Here is a 16785-nt window from a genome sequence, read left to right on the forward strand (position 1 = left end):
CACAAATTAAAATAGGAGGCAAAACTTCAAAGGCTTTCGGCATAAGCACCGGACTCAGACAGGGAGACCCGCTGTCCCCATTACTATTTAACCTAGCATTGGAATATGCAATGCGAAAAATCTATACCAGAGTCAAACCTGACATAACTGCCAGAGGAGCAAAGATTATTCTCGCATTTGCAGATGATGTTAAGATTTGCAGATGACAACACTGGAAGTTAAGGATATAGTATCGAACTTTGAAGAAGCAACACTAAGCGTAGGCCCGAAAATAAACGAAGAAAAAACTAAATACATGGTCGTATCAAAAAAGGAACGACATCGAATAAGACAAAACATTACCATAAACGATCATAATTTTGAGGTGGTCAAAGAATTCAAATACCTAGGAGCAACAATTACCAGTGAAAACACAGGAGAACGGAAGGTTGAACGGAAAGTTGGCGGGGAATAAATCATTCTTTGCCATTTAACATCTAATGAGGTCAAAGCTTCTCTCAAGGCGTGCCAAAATCCAAATGTACAAAACCATAATACGACCAGCAGTGACATATGGAAGTGAAACATGGACATTGAGAAAGAAAGAAATCAATAAGCTATTAGTATGGGAACGCAAAATCCTGCGAATTATATCACGTTGTCCCTGCAATCCTTGCAGGGACAACGTGACAAATGAATGGAGGAGCAGATACAATAATGAAATAGAGACTCTCTTCGGATAAGGAAACATCGTAAGATACATAAAAACCAATAGATTAAGATGGGCAGGCCACGTGGTACGGAGTGATGACGACAGACTGATTAGCAATGTGTTTTGGGAAAGACCAGATGGTAGAAGATTGACAGGAAGGCCTAGAAAAAGGTGGAAAGACGCAGTCAGGGAAGACCTGAAAAAGATGGAAGTAAGGCCATGGGAAATAATAGCACAGGATCGGAATCAATGGAAGGCAATAGTAAACGCGGCAAAAACTCACGAAGAGTTGTAAACGCCAATGATGATGATGACCATGCTGGTAGGGCAGGTTAGTGAGTTTTTAATTCAGCTGCTCATTGTGAGTACTGACGCTATTTGAAGCCACCCGCTCCGGGTCAGACGCTTCCTGGTTTGTGATCTTATACTATCCCTAAAATCAGGGGTTTCCAACTCCGCCATCTTCGCCGTACCGAAAATATTCTTCGACGCATTGGATACCGTTCTGGACTTCATCCTTGACCCTGGACAAGGAATCCTTAACAAGGGAATCTGCAAAGAGCAGGAATTGATTCACTTTCATTGATGCGGGTAGGAACTGCAAAGGAATTCCTACCCGCTACCTTGTCTATACCAATAAAAAAAATTAATAATATTCTGGTTTTTCTTTTTAATTACCTTTGTCGAAAATGTAGTATTTGTCTTATAATCAGTATTGCCATAAGCAAGTATTTTATATTTGATAAAAAAATACGTCGATGATATATCTTTACCCGTGTGACATATTGAGCCCACAGCAACGTACTTACTTAACTTGATTAAAGTGATAATAAAACGAAAATTAATAAACGAAAATTAGTCTATTTTGAATGACTAACGAAGCAACTAATTAGCTGACAAAAGTGCATTATGAATAATTAAACATCTCAGTATTGACAGAATATAAACAGCGCCACGGTTTTTCGTTATTAGATAATAGAGGTTTAATTTAATGGACGAATGATTGATTAATTCTAGGTGACCGTTGTTTGTAGACAAATACGTACGTATACTCTTTTAATTTTCTGGAATGGAAATTGATGAATCCAGATATAAGTAGTATTGACCATATATTGTTTGTTTTTCCTTTGTTGAAGTTTTTGATACATAAAAAACAAATGCAATGTCTATTTACAAAAATGATATATTTATTTTTATTACTGACAAATTTAAGAAAATAATCATAATAATAATAAAGGTTTACTTTCTGTTATACAAGATAAACAATCTTACAAAGTAGTTTAATATAAATGCACTCAACCAAAGTTACATGAAATCATCTGGTATTTCTTATTATTTCAAGCCAATTTAAAAAAGAAACCAACATACGAAGTCAAAGAATATTTATTTTAAAATCCACAAGGAAATTAAGTTCCTGTAGCTGGCTGTATACCATGTAGCACAAAAATTTATTTTAAAGCAATTTAATCGTCAATATATAAAAATTAAAGAAAACGGTAAACTCTTAAAATAATAAACTGAAACCACTTGTTTTAGGACTAATAACATAAAAATTTTCAATGTGAAATGACTAATGTTTAAATTGTTTTTATTTATTTGTGTTTTTTTTAGTAGTCAGTGTAACCACTCCTTACCATTATGAAAGCTTCAATTTGCGTGGGCATGCTCCTAATCAAATCGGCAATATTTTGTTCTGACAGGTTGTTCCACTCTTCAAGAGCAGCTTATACTAGCTAGGAGTGTTTGATGGATTCTCTCGGTGAGTCCTAATTTTTCTTTTAAGCATATCTCACAATTGCTTTATAGGGTTAAGGTCGGGTAAGCAGGTCACTGCAGAACAGTGATATATTCTGCTTCAAGGAAGTCTATAATCACTCTACTGGTATGTGCAGGCGAATTATCATGCATAAAAAATTATATGTTCTTCCATTGCATCTCTTCAAAGGCTAACTACAATTTCTAGAACCAAATCAAAATACCGAGGAACTGTCAAAGTTGGTTAGATGAAAATTAAAGAAGTTTTTTTACTGATCATAATGCCTTCTCAGTACATGACACTTTCTTCTTAATATCGAGCTCTTCTTATGATCAAGCAGACAATCTTGGAACCTTCTTAGAAAGCTAGGAGGAAGTGAGAAAACCCCACTTTTTGTCCCCCGACCAAATAGCTAGCAGAATAGTGACCCTATCTAGGACTCCACGTAACAAATAACATAGGAAATATATAAAAAAGGAACTCAACAACTTACGTCAAACAGCTGGACATAACCCAAGATTCTCCCACTAATTCACCAACGAAGAAATAACATCAGCCCTCCGAGACATGAAAACTGGCAAGGCGCCAGGTTTTGATGGGATACATTCTGAGTTCCTAATACAATGCGGTCAAAGGACAAGAAAATGGTTGGCTGCGTTATATTGACTGATCCTTACAACTGGAAACATACCAAAAGCTTTTAAAAAGAGCAAAATAATTGCTGTATTAAAACCCAATAAACCCCACGATAAAGTTGAAAGCTACCGTCCTACAGCACTTCTCAGTTGCTGCTATAAACTGCTGGAACGACTTATCCTAAACCGAATAGGCCCACAAATTCTTGAAAATATCCCACTCGAACAAGCAGGTTTCATACCTAATCGAAGCTGCGCAGATCAGGTCCTAACTACGCATATAGAAGCAGGCTTACAAAAGCAACAAAAGACGGCTGTAGTCTTTGTGGATTTGACAGCTGCCTACGACACAGTATGGAAGGAGGGACTCCTCTATAAACTAACCAAACTCATCTCATGCCAAAGAATATTGCAATTAATAAACAACATGCTCTCTGATCGCTACTTCCAGGTAATGACATAAGCAAACAGGGGAAATTAAATAATGGACTACCCCAAGGATCAGTCCTTGCTCCGATGCTTTTCAACTTATAGAAGAAAGTTTGGCTACGCTGGCGACCTAGCAATAGCAGTACAACACAAACAGTTTGAAATTACTTAAAACGTGCTGACAAACGACCTCAACAAACTATATGAATATTTCAAAAAATGACGCCTGATACCCAACTATACGATTATACAATACTGATACAATAAAACTGAGGTAAGCTGTTTTCACCTCAATAACAAACAGGCAAACCAAAAATTAAAGGTCAAAATGAGAAATGTAGCACTACCCTACCAACGCTACCCAAAATATCTGGGGGTTACCTTGGACAGGACTCTCTCCTTTAAAAAACGTCTACAAATAACTGTACAAAAAATAAGTAGTAGGAATGATCCAGAATCTTTGTGGTACCAAGTGGGGCGCATCTGCGAAAACACTACGAACATCTGTGCTAAGTTTGGTTTATTCTGTGGCAGAGTACTGTGCACCGGTCTGGCTAAGTAGTCGTCATGTGAAAATAGTTGATACGCAGCTTAATATAGCAATGTGAATGATTAGCGGCTGCATCAAGACTACTCCACTATATTGGCTTCCTATCCATAGCCATATTCCTTCGCCTATTCTACGAAAACAAAAGGCCTTGATAACGGAGTGTTCGAAAGTAAATAGCAACTTGTAACTACCAATCCATGAAGACATCCCAAGTTTAGCAGCAAACCGGCTCCCATCCAGAAAACCACCCATAAGAACAGCCCAACAGCTAACAGCAGATGATTTCAATGTTACCTCCAGATGGCGCACGCTGTGGACTGAGGACTGTGGATTGACCCAGTCCAAAAGCCTGATGGCTTCGACCAGCCACGAAACATATGGAAGAGCCTAAACCGAATTAGAACGGGACATGCAGTAGGTATGCACACACAACCTACATAAATGGGGTAAACAGCCTACCTCCAGCTGCGACTGTGGAGCTCCAGATCAAACCATCCAACACATAGTGGAGACATGTGAATTGAGGGCATATCGAGGGGACCCAAAAGACTTTTTCAAAACTCCGCCTGCAAGCCTTGAATGGATAGCTCAACTTGACTTAAAGATATAACCTTATCTGTTTGTATTATCTTGTATTTTATCTGTATTTTGTCTATGTTCGTTTTTATATAATCTGTTGTTTGTATTTTTGAATGATGTACTTACGATTTTTACAATTATTATTGTATTTAATTTGAAATAAAAATTTCGTATAAAAAAAACTGTTACATTTTTTTAAAAAGTACATTTTTGTTAATTACAGTTTTTTTTGATTATTTACGACTCAAGAAAATCAATCTTTCTCGAAAATTGCTACTTGATTTATATTTTAAGTTTTTCCTACAACTTTTACTTTCTTCTACTTATAAAACAACTGTATATTATACATAATAAATACTTAAAACTCAAGTTGAAGTCAGTCGGTCCAGATAACACAAATCAACGTGGTTAAAAATTGATGGAGCAGTCCCATTCAAACAGATCCCTGTCTAAGAAAAGTCTGTTTATGGCAAGGGATGTACATTTATCCTGGCTTACTACCAACATATAATTCCCTATTGTAATACCCAGTCACATTTTAAAATAAGAACAGAAGATAGAGGAGATAAATCGCCGATGCTGATGTTTATGGTTTACGGAAATGGTTTTGAAAGGTATAAATATCAATTGAATCAGTAATAATCTTATTGTTTCTTATAAAAATTATTTTCTTGACAAATGCAATGACATATTTTGCGATATTTGCTATCGAAAAGGAAATAATTTAATAATTTTTCTCAATTTATTATAAAATACAGGATTTTTTATATATTAGATGTATACAGAGTAATAATTTAAACACTTTTCACCTTGACTTTTATTTTTAGTTTTAGAAAACTTGTGTTTCAGAGGCACAAGTATTGCCGATATCTTAAATAAACTTAATACAAATTTTCTAAATAACGGTAGCCCTACAAGATTCAACATTTCAACAGGGTATTCCTCATGCATCGATTTAATTTTCTGCGACATAAATTTAGCTCATTACCTCAGTTGGAAGGCTCTATACATATGGTAGTGAGCATTTCCCAATCCTTGGCAAATTGGCAGAAATTAAACACTACCGACAAATTTATTGATAAGTCAGTTAACGGTCGATGTTCTGTACCTTGGTGGAATAAATGTTGTGCTACAGCAATCCGTAAAAATAAATCAGATCTAAACCGATACAAAAAGCATAAAACATTTCAAAATAAAGTAAAATTTAATATACTAAAAAAAGGCACAGCTAACTGTCGAAACTGCTAAAACATTTTCATGGAATAAGTCTTCTTCTTCTTCAGATGCAAATCCACTAATGGATGCTAGCGATCACATTTTCCATTAATTCTCTATTTCTACTTCTCCACCACCAATGGCCAGCTATTTGGTCAACAGCAATAGTCATTCCTCTTCTAAAAACTGACAAACCCAAATATGATCCAGAATCATACCGACCCATATTTTTGACATCGACAGCATGCAAACTATTAGAAAATATTGTTAACTTCAGGCTCTTATGTGTTTTAGAAAATTCCAGTTTCTTAATCTCTGAACAAAATGGCTTTAAAAAGATCGGTCAACCACAGACAACATTTTAGACTTTGAAAGTGAGATACATGAAGCTCTTGCTAGAAACCAAAAATGTGTTGCTATATTGTTTTATTTAGAACGTATTGTCCACGTATTCTTTTCTATGTGTTACGATTCTATTAGTTTCTTTACTTTCGTTCTTTGACCTCTTATTAAGCGCCATATTTCCTTTTGCAGATCGTACATCGATCATTTTTTATTTTTTTTACAAGTGCATATATTTCGTTTCTAATTGTCTTTGTTTTTGATTGACATGTATTTCAGGTAAGCTTTTTTCTTTTCTTTACATTTTTTCTTAACTTCTGCACAAAACCATGGAGTTCTTAGCCTTGGGAACAATTTACTTTAATTTATACTTCTTTCACCAATAACTTCCTTGGCCAAGGCTAAGATATTAGACTTAATTTTTACCCAGCTTTTTTCGACTTCATCATTTTCTGTGATATATGTATTTTATTGCTAAAAATTCTATAATAAATTGATTTGATGTTTTTGATAATTTCTAGTACTATCTTGTTATTAATAAATATTCTTTTTCGTCTTTAAATATTAACTATTCGATTTTTTGTGGTCCGAAATTGAAAATATATGAATCCTACACTCATATTTATATACAGGTTGAATAATTTCATAGTTTCAATTGTGGATCATATCAGAAATCCCTGCTATTTCAGTTGAAACATTAAATCTATCCTCAAGGATTTTACTCTCAATCCTAATCGGAAATTCAAAATAATATTTATCATAATAACCCTATGTTTACCCAACGAAATTTGTGATAGTTTCAAATATTATGCTTGCTGATGTGTCAATTTTCCCCAGGCCTATGTGCCTGTTCAAAACAATAGTTATAACAATAATTTTCTTGGTCGTTTCCCTCATATTCATAGCGAAATTTACTGACAGGGATATTTAAACGGTCCCTTGGGGCAAAATTAATTGTTTTCGCGGTGATGGCTTTTAAATAATTGATGGAAAATATACCAGGAAAATAGGAATGGTATTTATTTAAGCTAAAATGTTTTGGTAGAGGCAGTTTTAGCGACTTTAAAAAAATGTATATTTAACTCCAGAACGGACATATCGACGGTTAAACTGCAAAAACTCGTAAGTCAGTTTTATGTAACTTTACAGGAGACACGAAAAACGTTTTGGCTTCTTGATTTAACATTCAGTTTTCTCGTTTTTTGTGTGTAGCGTTCTTTTTAGGTACGATTACATTACTCTTGAGTAAAATTCAATAACATTGTTTTTTTTTTGTTAAAAAGCCACTTACGAGGTTTTGCAACTTAAAATCTTAAACTGTCAGTTAACTTACGAGGTTTTGTCCCATAAAAAGTCCACTTCCAAGGTTAAAAAAAGCAATAAATTAAATTATTTTTAATTAAATTATTACATTACATCACCTATGATATAAAACCAAGTTTTCATTATTATACTCTTTGCCTTTTCTGTTAGAAGCACGATGTACAAAACTAACGTTAATATTCGTCGTGAAAATTATACTTGTACTGTAGAATGTTAGGACACTGTTTCTTATAATTAAAACACTTTACCCTTAATCAGTTGACCGTTTGCCCTTTTTGATCCTCTTACTTATTAACAATAGTAAATAGTGCAAGCTTTTTCAAATCTAAGAATGCGTTATACTTATTTTCACGCGTATTATAGGAAGATTTATTCCCATTATTGCCCATTTTCGAAATTTTAAAGACATATATATATATATATATATATATATATATATATATATATATATATATATATATATATGCTCTTTAGTATTTGTTATAACATCGCAAAAAAATACACTCTCCTATTGTAACAATATGAGAAAAAAAAAATTCTTAAACAGAGGACTAATGCACTAATTACCATTATTTAAAAAAGGAGATGGAGCAAACTGCTGAAGTTATAGTCCCTATATTATGGGACAGTTTTGACCGTATCAATACACAGACAGTCCCAAACACTTTCGCATTTAAGACTGATACTAAGAAGCGCAAATTAGCGCATGTAATTGCCGAACAAATTCCAAAAACGACAACGTTGGTTACGTCCACAAACGGACTAGGAACCAGAGAAGCGTTATTTGCTTTTAATGTGTCAGCTCAAATATGCATGGATATGAATGGTGATGTGCATGTTTGTTACGTTGATTTTGAAAAAGCATTTGACAAAGTAAGACATGAAAAATTAGTCCAAATTCTAAAGACAAAAAACATAGACCATAGGGACTTACGAATAATAACAAACCTCTACTGGAATCAAAGAGCACATATCGTAATAGATAACGAACATAGTCCAGAAATTAAAATCAGGAGAGGAGTTAGACAGGGATATATTATGTCCCCATTACTATTTAATGTATATAGTGAAGCCATTTTTGAAGAAGCATTACTATCTCAAAGTGAAGGAATAATAATTAACGGAATATCTATTAACAACATAAGCTATACAGATAACACCGTGATTGTGGCAAGCTCTGCTGAACAACTCCAATTACTGCTTAACAAAAGAAACAGTTTCTGTGAAAAAAATGGACTAAAAATGAATATAAAAAAGAAAAAATACAGGATAATAACAAAGAAAACAAATATACCAACAAACATACATTTGGGAAACGTACCTATAGAAAGGGTTGATAAATACAAATACCTAGGAACCTGGATTTCAGACAATAATGATCTAACAACCGAAATAATAGCCAGGATAGAAATTGCAAGAAATGCGTTTGTAAAAATAAAAACAATTCTCTGAAATAAAGACCTTAGATTAGAACTGAAAGTAAGGTTTTTACTACACTGTTTATTAACACCCTGTGTATATCTTTAATTAGACTAGTAAAACCAAAATGATCTTGATAATATATATCGCAAAATCTATCTAAGCTTGTTTAATTATCCATATGTTATTAAAAAAAATCACTTAAATAACAATGAACCCTATATAAGTCGAAAAATTGGTCAGTGACCACGTAATTTCGTTTTAAAGAGCTTAGCTGTATTAATATATAAAAACGGCTTGCGCTTTTCAAACTTGCTGAAAGGTTAATAAGAATCCAAGCCACTGACACAAACTAATGCTTTTATCCATAATCTCCGTAATTTATTTTTAGACTTTAAGAACGATAATTGAATCCTCCGCCTTCTAAGCGGTACACACAGCATTAAACGGCTTAACTACTAAATACAATTTCCCTGCTCCCCAGTTTGTATTATTCTTGTAAAAGGAGAATCCAAGAAATGCAGGGTGGACCACAAAGTGGAGATATAATTGATTTAGCTAATCAATTTTATTTAAATTTGAAATCCGGCTAAAATCTCTGCCTTCTGGGGGAGAATTGTCTGACGCTTTTGTGGAAAAAATCGAATAATTGTCGTTTTGTTGGATCGGTAGTTTTCAACAGAATTAATAATGAAAAACAATAATTAATTGTTACAAATTATTTAATTATTATATTTAGTTTATATACTGATGAAGTAAAAGATAGATCAGTCAGTCATTTTGGGTACAATATTTCTTCTTAATAATCAATCCTTTTATACTATGTTTCAGTATATTTCTACAGTCTGTGTGCCGCTTCTCGCATTTTGACCGCCATCGTTTCCTGTCCATCCATTCGTCTTCATGGCTCTATCTCACATTATGTACCTTCCTCTTCTTCTTTGTTGTGGTATGTAATTTAAAGCTTTCTTTGACCATCTTTCTTCATCCATTCGCTTCACGTGACCGTATAACACTAGTTGACTCATTTCAATTCTGTTTACACTGAAATATACAGGATTTGTTCTCCTAATATCTTCATTCCTGATATGATCTTTTTTGGATACACCACATGCACTCCTTAGAAAATCTATTTCTAATACTTCCATTCTTTTTCTATCCTTTTCGTGATCTGTCAAACTTCTGCCCCATAAGGGCAATAGGCTCTACCAAGGTTCTATAGATTGTCAGTTTTGTTTCTTGTCTAATATCCTTAGACCATAGTAGAGAGTTTAGTATGTTTACCGCTTTTTTCCCTGCTGCGTTCTGTTTTCGATGTTTCTTTTGGTAGTGCCTTCTTTAGATATTATAGATCCAATATATTTATATTCATTGCATGTGTCTTTGTTTCTAATTTCTAACTCTGGATCCTCTTCATCATCTCCTATTTTAAGATAGTCTTTGTCTTTGAAATACTCATATTGAGGCCTCATTTTTTATATTCTTTCTTTAGTTTTCTAAACACCTCTCAAGTTGAGAAAGGCATTTGAGAAGTGCTTCTTCAGAAGTACTCTTCTTGCTATTCAATGCCCATCGAGAAACTCTTCAACGAAGATCGTACAAAAACTTGTAAGGCTAAACTACAACGCATCTAATTCTGGTGAATGGACTGGAAAAATACAGTTAATTTTAGATGGTTCACCCTATTTAAGGCCTGCTAGCTATGACTGCGGATCCCAAGGACAAAACATCCACGACGTCGTTAGGGATATTCGCTTGGGGCTTTCACTGTTGCGGATGACGACCTTTTGAATTAAGCCCTACTGGCTCAAAAGATACTGCATAATCTGAAGGTAAAACTGCAAGGAACGGCTGGATGAGTGATTTCGAATTCAACTCTTTTAAGTGTTCTAATGACTTTAATTGTTTTAATTTTTTTTAATGTTTTCTTGTAACAGTATATTGAAAATGCATATGATGTGTCAGGCTCACGCTTAATAATTCTTTTTATATATTAAATTTAATTTAAATCTTTTTGAATGTACCAATTGTTATGAAGATTATCAAGTTACTCAAAATTTTAGGTAACGATAGGTTCATGTACTCTTCCCAATTTTAGTATTAATTTAAAACAATACATACTGTAAAATTCTTAACATATCACCAATAATCGCTCATTATTTTGTTACAACTATTAATAAAATACGAAAATATATTCTATTTATTTTCAATATTTCTCAAATAAAACGAGGTTTCTGTCCCTTCTGTTTTCCGTTGAGACGCTCGCTAAAACAGGTTGTTTTTTAGGTATCTAGACACGCTTCGATATTGTGTTACCGCCAATTCTCCTCTCCTTGTAAAAGTCCTCCCCTTGATATAACAAGTTATCATTTTTACGAACACAACTGGTCATAAATGATTTTTCCTAGTACGAAGCGCTTCGCTAATTCGTTACAAATTGTATGTTTGTAATGAATGTTGTTCTAAGGCCCGATACTGTGGGTTACTGTTGGAAACCAAAAATTTGGAGTATTTTTTAATATTCAATTAGAACACGTTCAATAATAAAAACAATTTGAAAGAAGGTTTTTATAAAAATATATTAAATTTTAACTTACATAACTATACTGTATCTTTTTCACCAGTCTTTTTTTCGTTGGTCCATCCGGGATTCCTTCCAATGTTCCGTGTACATTTTCGCCTTCTGCACTTCCTTATTCTCTCACTTATTTAGAAGAAGGCCTTACGTTTTGCAGTTTCGCCATGTAATATAAAAGGGCCGTCATGTGGTATTTAAAGGATATTAGAGGGTTTATTAAATATTTGGCACTACTTTCATTTTCATACACTCTATTTATTTATGTACGTATAGGTTAATGCTTTGTTTACATGGTCGTCTGTTAATTATAAACTCTAACTATTGACTAACGACCTACGCTAACTTTGCAAAGTGCTATTGTAATATCTATAACAATAATAAGACTATAATAATCACTACAACGTATTCATATCTAATTAGTCGTGATTTCCTAAGGTTACAAAAATGTTTATTCTACTTGTGAGTTAAAGTTACTTGAGGTGAATATATGAATATAGGTGAAGTCTTTTGCGTTTTATTACTTAAGGGTTAAAATCGTAGCATATCTTGTACTAATACATACAGATACACTATATAAATATAAACAAATATTACCTAGGTAAGTCCATTCAGATCAGAAAAATAGCTTACGTCATTGTTTCGGAATTAAGTGGTAAAACCAAACCATTTGTGACCTAAATTTCCCAAAGTTTCTATATTTATGATCTTTTTATTAACTTTAAATAAAATAAAGAAAAAAATATATACAATGCACCATATTGATTTAAGTGTCTTGGGGAATTTACTATAAGGCCATAATAATAGATAAAACATTAGATAAGAGATCACCGTTGTACTACACTACAAAGCTTCATCATTAATCACTTAGCTAACTCCCTTGAAATATTGTTTCAGCCAACAACTAAGTTTGTGTCATCAAATATTGCAAGTAAATCCAGGACCATTAAGCGGATCTCGAGTTCAGCAGTAACTTCCCGGATTTGAAACCAAAACAAGGTGAGTTTAAAGGTCGTCTAATTAATTTAAGTATTATATGCTTAGCCTTGTTTATTTTAAATAAAGTAATGAGTTGATGTTGTCTACTTCAGTATTTTAAAACATAAAACTGTCCTTCTTAGCCCCTTTATTAATAAACTAATTAGAATGTAAAATATACATTTGATTACAACCAATTATAATTTAAAAGTGCAGAAAAAAAGCGATAACTTTAAAAATGTAGCTTTGTTCAAGCATAAACCGATTGTTATACAAGTATTTGTATCTGTTGAAGAGTGCTTGTTGAAAATACGGTATCTCTTAAACCCTCAAGCCCCAAAGGTCTGATACCAAACAAATAAAACACTTTACACTTCATATTTATATAGCAGAAATTGATTTTACACTGGAATGAACTTGTATTCAATAAATTTCAGCGAATTAAATATGAAAGCAATTTATTAATTAATAGGTTTGTTTACAAAACCTCCCGCAGAGCTTTTAATTACTGTCTGTTTATGTAAAATTGATTGAAATGGTTAATATATATTTATTTGGTATACTATAATTTAAAGGTAATATACCGAGAGATGAATCGTCAAACGGGCCATAGGAAACTGGAATGGAATGTTCTCAACGGCTGAATTCCTGCTTCTCTAATTATTTTACATCAAAAGTCATGTCATGACAAACTTTTGTTCTATTTATTGTTCTAAGTCGAGTCAGTTTTTAATTTAGTAAGGCTTTGACGCCCCAATTAATTGTAATGAAAATAAATAATTGAAAGTAACTACAAACTAATGCAAAGGTCTGAATGCTGACATATTAACATTAAGAAAAATTGTATTAAGTCAATAAGTGAAATACTTCGACTGAGTACTTAATATTGACGAACAAAATGAAAACCTGGTAGATACAAGAGATGAGGTAGACAGAAAAGACGAGAGGGAAGAGAACCACTAAACATTCTTGAAGTTGCAGATGAAAACTAGCCAGAAGCAAATGACTCAAAATAGATAATCTCGCAGCTGAACTATATAAAAAAAGTGGCTATAATGCCATAAGGGTACTAAAGTAGATTTCATTAAGTTAATTTACCCTTAATTATGAGAGCAATTTATTATTACCACCCTACCCGTTGATAAAGAACACAAGGCAAGCCTCGGAACCAGACGGAACCTAAGATGACGAACCACGCAAAGAAACGGAAAAAAAGAAGGAAAAATAAGCCCACAATCAGATTAGCAACATGGAACATTACTTCTTTCAATTACAAAGACCAAGAGATAATAGAAAAACTAATAAATGAAAACATAGACAATTCAGTACCTGAAGGCATATTCCCGCTCCAAAAACGGGCGAGGAGCTACGAGAGTTCTTATGGTAAGAATAAGATAACCACAATCGACCAGAATGTAATCCGTAATTTAATTGAAAATATGACGTGTCTCCTACAAGATTGTAAGAGGGGTAAATACACCCTATTGATGAAGATTTTTTTCCTACAATATTTAGTTTGAATAATTTTTTTGTCAGTTTGTTATCAGTAAGTTGCACTTTGTTTTAACTGTAAACTTGTTACTTCTCCTAAATAAATCTCAAAACCAAAATATTACTATTAATTCAATATTGATTATTAAGTAAGCTTACAAAATACAGTACCAATGGCTTACAACCGCAAACAGAAGTTTACAACCGAAAATGTCAACGAGACATCACAATTTCAATGTGACCTCATTTGTTTGCCCGCCAGCGTATTAATCTTTCAAATGGTTCCTTTTCATTTGCTTATTATTTATAAACAAAGTCCCGGTGGATTTTTGAAAAAAAAAGGTTAACTCGGATATTATTGGTCATAGGACATAAGGATTTTTTAATGTGTTTAAAGTTATTTAAATTGTCTTTAAGCTTAAAATCACAGCAGTTTTGCAAGCCTATTTTACAATATTTAATATATATAATAACGGATTTATTACGGCTGTCGCCGCTTCTCCGCCCCCAATTTCCATCTTTTTCTGTCATATGCAGTTGCCTCTTCTAAGTCTCTTGCCGCCATTGCTTCATCAATATCGTTGCGCCAACTTCTCCGTGGTCGTCCTCTCTTTCTTCTTTCAGGAGGGATCCATTCCAGTACTCTCCTAGGCCATCTGTACTCTGGCATTCTTTTAACATGTCCGAACCAGATTAATTGTTTTCTTTCTATGTCATCATTGATATTTCTCTCCATTTTCATTTCGTTTCTTATTTGTTCGTTTCTAACTCTCTCCAGTTTCGATCTACCGCAGCTTCGTCTCAGATAATCCATTTCTGTCGTCATAAGTTTGTTTTTATTAGCTTTGGTGACGTCCCATACTTCCGAACCGTAAAGTGTAATACTTTGAACTATACTACCGTAAATGTGTTTTTTGGTTTCTCGTCGAATTGTTTTTTGCCAGAGAAGAGAGTTTAAGGCACGGGTCGCTGCTCTGCCCTTGTTTATTCTTTCCCTGATTTCATCTGCGCTATTTCCCTTCTTGTTGAAAATGACCCCCAAATATTTGCAGGATTGCACGCCTTTGATTTTGTCGTCTTCCAAGACTAGGTCACATATTTCATCTGTTCCCACTGAGAGATATTCACATTTTGTCATATTCATGTTTAGACCTGCCACCTCATATTCTTCTTGCAGTTTTCTTACCATATAGCTAAGATCGTAGCTGTCTTCGGCAATTACTACCTGGTCATCCGCAAAGAAAAGTGTATATAGCTTGTTTTCTTCCACCGTTATTCCCATGTTTCTACATTTTTTTACCCATTTCACTAAGGATCTGTCCAAATAGATTTTAAATAAGGTGGGTGACAGACAGCAGCCTTGTCGTAGTCCTTTTGTTGTTTGAAAGGGAGAGGTGATTTCTTGTCCCATTTTAATTCTCGCAAAGTTTTGTTCGTAATATTTTTGACTGGCCTTAATAAGAATTGGGTTTATTTTCAAGTTACCCATTTCTATCCATAGTTGGGAGATCGGTACACTGTCATATGCTTTTTCCAAATCTATTAAAGCTATATGAGTTTCTCTATTTCTCTGCACTCGTTTTTCCATTGCAATTTTTAATGTGAAGATATTATCCATAGTGGAGCGTCCGGCCCTAAATCCCGCTTGTTCTTCGGGTTGTTTGTCTTTGATATCATTTTCTATCAGGTTTCGTAGTACTTTTGAGTATAGTCGGCCTATAGTAGCAATCACTGCGATCCCTCTATAGTTTTTAGGATCCATCTTTGTGCCTTTCTTGTGTATTGGAGAGATATACGATTGTCTCCATTCTTCTGGAACTTCTTCTCCGTTTAAGCATCTTTCGAATAATTTTCGGATCATCTCAAACAGTTTTGATGATCCATATCTAATCAACTCTGGATGTATTCCGCCTGGGCCTGGAGATTTTTATATATTTTATATATTAGATACAATATTTAATACAAACTTTTTAATCGCTAAAGGATTTAATTTGATAAAATAAGCATTTTTCTTCAATTTGGTGCTTTTAAAATTCATGTAGACCCAGGAGTATATGCATAATAACGTTGTAGGTAAAAGCTTTTTGGGATAAAAAATTTCAATTTCGCAATAACTATTAGGTGATAATTTTTGAAATTTTTAAAGCTAAACATTTTGTGTAATTGACCTTATTCTGACGTAAAATCATAGCCTTTTGTGCATTTTTAGAAAAGTTGATAATAAATTTCAAAAAATTGACTTTTGAAACAATAGACTTCATAATTTAGTATTAATAAGTTCATGTGTCAGTAGCGCATCCAGGGGGGGTTTGAGGGTTAACCTTCCCCCTCCCAGGGCCTTATTCCGACACTGTTACTCACACATTTTAAGGACTCAAAATGGAGGTACCATCGTAAACAAAATTTCGGTGACCAACCAAAACCCTCCTCCCAGAGGCAAATTATGGTGCGCTACTATTATGTGTGGTACTAAAACAGTGATCTTTATAAGTTTACCTATTATATCAGTGTTCTTCTCCTTCTTCTTCTTCTTCTTGACGTGCCACCTCCGCGACGGAGGTTGGCAATCATCATGGCTATTCTGATCTTAGATGCTGCCGCTCTGAATACTTCGATTGATGTGCATCAGTACCATTCCCTCAAGTTACGCACCATGAGATTCTTCTCTTTCCTACACTTCTCTTGCCCTTGTATAAATAATTAAAGTATGTTGTGTCTTTCATTACGCGTAACATGCCCCAATTATTGCAGCTTTCGTGTCTTGATGGTTTCCAATATTTCCATCCTTCTGTTGACTCTTCT

General features: G+C 33.8%; 1 protein-coding gene across 1 annotated transcript in view; it reads left to right on the forward strand.

The window, feature by feature from the left end:
* Nucleotides 1-12409: 12409 nt before the first annotated feature.
* The window catches only part of CCHa1-R (CCHamide-1 receptor), a 131965-nt gene continuing 127589 nt past the window's right edge, over nt 12410-16785 (forward strand). The window contains exon 1 of the mRNA XM_072521181.1: nt 12410-12513. The gene's annotated coding sequence lies outside the window, so the exon portion shown is untranslated. The remainder of the gene's footprint in view (nt 12514-16785) is intronic.

This window comes from Diabrotica undecimpunctata, chromosome 2 (genome assembly GCF_040954645.1).
Source record: "Diabrotica undecimpunctata isolate CICGRU chromosome 2, icDiaUnde3, whole genome shotgun sequence".
NCBI classification, from domain to species: domain Eukaryota; kingdom Metazoa; phylum Arthropoda; class Insecta; order Coleoptera; family Chrysomelidae; genus Diabrotica; species Diabrotica undecimpunctata.